Source organism: Bos grunniens, chromosome 29 (genome assembly GCF_055505025.1).
Source record: "Bos grunniens cultivar Pamir isolate PY7600 chromosome 29, Bosgru_T2T1.0, whole genome shotgun sequence".
NCBI lineage: Eukaryota > Metazoa > Chordata > Mammalia > Artiodactyla > Bovidae > Bos > Bos grunniens.
In genome coordinates this window covers 18,025,138-18,030,381 of record NC_141193.1, presented here as the reverse complement: position 1 = coordinate 18,030,381, position 5,244 = coordinate 18,025,138, and positions in this window count along the sequence as shown.

Genomic DNA, 5,244 nt, shown 5'->3' with positions numbered 1-5,244 from the left:
ATCTAATAGGTGACCTAGTTCATCTAAGCATTCACTCATTCATTTGTTCATGTAATTCATATGTATTTAGTATCTAGTATGTGCCAGGGGCATAAGTCAAGTACAGTTCCCGTTCTCATTGAATCTAGAGGCCGATGACAAATAGCAACATATAAACATGTAAAAACATAAATCATGACTTATAAGCCCTAGGGGTCAGGAACATCTGTGAGGAATCCTTGAGCTTGGGGGCCACTTTCTGTGGTTGTGGAGGTTAGTGAGGTGGTGCAAGGCAGCCAAATCCAGGCTGCTCTCCAGGCTGAGGGCCCGCATGGCGAGCACCACCCAGGGCGGACACCTCTTCCTCATTCTCACAGTTGCCCATTGGTGTGGCAGGTGGCCCTGAGGAGGTGCCAGTAGGTGTGTGGCAGGGTGACAGGAGGGTGGCATGGATAGGTGTGAACGAGCTTGGAGCAGGGCCTCGTCAGCTTCACATGGCTTCAGGACTCAATCTCAGGGTGCGAGAATCCATAGAAGCTTCAAGCAGGGTTTGTATTTTTGAAAGCAAACTCCATCTTTGGCTGTCTCACAGTGTATGCAACCCTAGTCTCCCCACAACCTCTGGAAGTTGCTATTCCCTCATTTGGATAATAGGGCTTGAAACCGTGTGTTCCAAGGCTTTTTAAAAAGCATTTAACAAAGGGACACAGTCAAGTTCCCATGAGTGCCTCGTTGGTGGGCTGTGCCCAGAGTGGTCATAAGGGCCAAGATTCAGGGCTGCTTCTGGTGCCCTTCTGTGAGGCTGCATCGTCCCGCTCCTCTTGTGGGCATGTGGAGGACTCCCATCTCACAGTGAGGACACCTGAGGCACAGAGTAGCTGAGTGCCCAGGCCACCCAGCAGGTCAGAGGGGGAACGTGAATCTGATGGCCTGGCTCTGAAGACAATGCTGGGGGTGTGGCTTGAGTTCTGCTGATCTGACTTCCCATTTGCCCTAAAGACTTGTATTTCCTGTTTGGAATAAGAACTATTCTGATTCAAAGAAGGACATGGGAATTGACTGGGGGTGGGGGCAAGCCTGGGTCAGTGCATTAGCCCCTCCAACATCTGTCCCTCCATCAGAGCTGGAGACTTAGCAGAACTGTGGGAAGCACCGGACCCCACCATCCTCAACGCTGGTGTGTATGTCTGTGTGTGCGTGTGTGTTTTACACCCCTCCTTTGCAGGCAATCACCAGAGGATGTGACGTGGCTGAAAGCTCCTTTAACTTGAGAAAACTACAGAAGATGAAGCTTTAAACAAGCTGACACCTCTGTTATATTTTAGTATCTGTGTGTACGAACAGGGCATTTGGAGACCTGCAGCGTTCTTGCTGACAGCTCTGCAGGTACAGTCTGTCCTGAAAGGTATTTCCTCTGGTTTCAGGCCTGGCTGGGAGGGATAAAGTGGAGCCCCTGGGGACAGGGACATCTGGGCCGCATCTCAGGTCACTGGTGCCTGTGGCTTTGCCCATCAGGACGTGGCTGTCACTTTCTCCTTGCCTGCCTGGGCCACTCTGGAGCCTGGCCGGCCTTGTTCAATGATAGGAGGAACAGACAGACAGGCTGGACCTGGTGCAGCTCAGGAGGGACCCGGAGCTCAGGTGGCTGAGTGGGGTCAAGGGGTAATGTCAAAGTGTACTACATGATGAGTTGACTTACACAACCTTTAAAGTCAGTCACATCTCAGTAAAGCTGGAAAAATAAATAAATCCCTTCTGAAAAAAAAAAAAATGAAATGAGGGTAAGGACTACAGCAGTTAGAAAGACATAAATGGGCTGTAAAAGTAGAAAACATCTTAGATCCTTAGACCCAAGGTTCTGACCGAAGCCGTTGAGCCCTCGTCCTGGTGCTCAGCTCCCTTGGGGAGGGGGCAGAAGGGAACCCCTGGACACATACCCAGAGAGGAGGCGACTGCCTTGCTGCTGCGTCTAAATGCAACCTGTTTCTGCCAGATCTGTCAGCAGAATGCCACCACCTTCTCAGGTACAGCCAGGAAGTAGGTACCTGCAGTTCCCAGGGGGAGACTTTGGGGGGCTGGGCCCAGCTCTGTAAACAAGTGGGTGATTTTTCATTAATAAAATGGCTCAGGCCTCTGGTTTCTCATCCACCTCTGAATTCCTTACCCCAGTTCAGTTTCTAGACAGACTAGTTCTGCCCTGAAAGTTCCTTCCTTGAGCCCAAGACACAGACAGACACAGCCCTGCCCACCTGTCTCTCAGCTTGGGGGTGAAGAGCAGGCCTGGGGGTGGCAGCTGGGTGGCAGAGAGCAGCCTTGCCTGACCAGGTGCCCGGGGGCCACTCTGCAGGACTCGGCAAAAGTAAAGATCGGAGGCCCGGGTGAGGACCGTATTCCCCACTGCCAGGTGGTATCAAAAAATATGTCAAATATCCCCGATAAAAATTTATAGATCAAATGAAAACATGCAATATTTGAAAGTTAGACTACAGTCTATATTGCAAATTATATTATTTATTAGAGTGCATTGCTGTTGTGTGAGCTTTATCAGAAGATAATAAAACTCAGTTGAAGGAAAATGGGGCATTTATAGATGTGATATTATTTTTTTAAGATTTTTTTTTTGATGTGGACCATTTTTAAAGTCTTTATTGAATTTGTTACAATATTGCTTCTGTTTCATATTTTGGGTTTTTTTGGCTGTGAGGCATGTGAAACCTTAGCTTGCGATTCTGCATTGGAAGGCAAAGTCTTAACCACTGGACCCCCAAGGAAGTCCTCTGCTATTATTTTTGATGAACAGAAATCTCAAATCCTGAGGATACTTGGCAGTTCTCTCCCTAAGCAAGGCCATAGCCAGCTGTAGCAAAAGATGCCCTGGGAGGGAGCAGTGGCTGGTTTTCTGATTTCGCTCTTGCTTTTCTCCACTTAACATTTCCAGAGTTCCCTTTGAATAATTTCAACCATGAATCAACCAATCGAAAGGAAACAGGTAATTGTTCCCACTGCTGCTGCCACTGGAGAGCAGACTGTGACAGGCAGTGACACCTGGCGACCCCCGCCTGCCTGGAGTGCTCCCTTCCCAGGAGAACCTCTCCAAGGGGTGACCCGAGGCGAAATTTGGAAACAAAAGCCTTTGTCTCAGCACCTCCTTTTTTTTTTTTTTTTTTTTAGCACCTCCTTCTTTTCTGGCACCCTATTCTGGCTCCTGGCTAGTGTTTGATCTGTTCTTATGATACAATGAGAGCTGGGTAATACTGCTGTTCCATGCCTTTAGGTTTTCATATTAATAATAACATCTGTATAATCAAAGCTATGGTTTTTCCAGTAGTCTTGTTAAGGATGTGAGAGTTGGACCATAAAGGAGAAGAACTGTGGTGCTAGAATCCCTTGGACTGCAAGGAGATCAAACCAGTCAATCCTAAAGGATATCAACCCTGAATATTCATTGGAAAGACTGATGCTGAAACTGAAGCTCCAGTACTTTGGCCACCTGTTGCGAAGAGCCGACTCATTGGAAAAGACCCTAATGCTGGGAAAGATTGACGGCGGGAGGAGAAGGGGACAGAGGATGAGATGGCTGGATAGCATCATCATCAATCGACATGAGTTTGAGCAAACTCTGGGAGACGGTGAAGGACAGGGAAGCCTGGGGTGCTGCAGTCCATGGTTTCCAGGGTCAGACACGACTGAGCGACTGAACAACAATAACCTGTACATTTTTAACAAAAAACTTCTGGAGACTGCGTTGGACTACAGTCAGGTAACCAATACCTGGAGCCCCATCTGTGGGTGTCTGGCTGTGGAGTCGGCCGTGGTCTGCACAGAAGATTGTTACATCTGTCCTGCTTTGCCATCTATCTGTCCACACGCAGCCTAGAACTAGGCTTCTAGACGTGCCATCTGTCAGGTTAGAGGTTTGCCAATGTGCCCCTGGGACTCAGCCAACCTGATGTGCAGGGGTCCAGTGAGGACCAGGTCAAAGGCCAGTTGGCACCCGGTCCTGGGTGGGTAGTCTGCTGGTCTGACCTGAGTGGGTTTGTGCAGAAGGTAGGCTGGGGTCCTGGAAACCTGAACTGGAGGAGGACTGAGGGAAACCAGGTCTAGACAGTACAGGGCTGGGTAAAGTGCAGCCCACACTGTGCCCACAACTGGCCCTAGAGGGCAGCATTAGACTGGGGAGGTGAGGGGGGCCTGGGGCAGGTGAGGTCTGACATCTGGAGGCAGCTTGGGTCTGGAGGGCTCTGGGGGCAGAAGGAGATCGAGGGGTGTCTGCAGTCAAGCAGCTTGGAGGTGAAGGGGTGCCAGCACTCCTGTGGGCTGAGGCCAAAACCTGGCTATGTGAACACCTAGTGAACATGTGGGTGCTGGGCCTTCACCCAGAACCCCCAGGGCATGATTGCTTTTGCTGAACGAGAGCCAGAGCCTGTCCCTCCCTTCCCCCATGGGTGGGAGGCCTTATTCTACTTTGAATTGTACATGCCAAGCACAGAGTCTGGCTCATTATAAATTCCTAGTCTAGGTCTAATCAGTACTTACTGAGCTCCCACTGTGTTCTGGGAATATGGGGGAGACTGACATGACAATCCTGCCCCCACACAAGTGGGTGGACAGCGGTGAAGCATGATGTGACGGACACGATGATTTCCGAGGGCTCTGGTGAGTAGAACAGAGAACTGGAGCACATCCAGGTGGAGGAGAAATAGAGTAAGACCCTATGGCCCTTTCCCCATGTCCTCTACCTGCCCTTCGCCTTTAGTCAAAGAATAAGTTTAATCAGGGAAATGAGAACATATAAAAACAAAGGAAAGTAGTCAGAAGAGACCAAATAATAATAATGTAGCCATTAAACATAGTCAAGGACCTATTGCTCATTCTCAAGGACTATAGATCATATTCTGAGCCATGTCCTGTGAGCTGTCTTATAGATACTGAAACACTAGGTGGAAGAATTTAACTACATGATGACCAGACTCGATCCATGACATAAGCTGCCACAATTCTGAAAATTGTTCTCAAAGAAATGGAAACAAACTGACCCTGGAACTGAAGCTTAACTGTACCTAAAACGACCAAGATGACTCTGGTCAGACCACCAGTCTGACCAGATGACTGTCAGCTGACTGTGCTGTTTTTCTGCATGTAGCCCCCTCACTTCTGTCTATAAAAGCTCTTGCCCTACTGGTTGCCAGTGGGCGGGGAGTGGGGGCAGTCAGCCTTTGGACAGATGTCTGACCCTCCTCTCCCAGTTGCTGGCATCTGAAATAA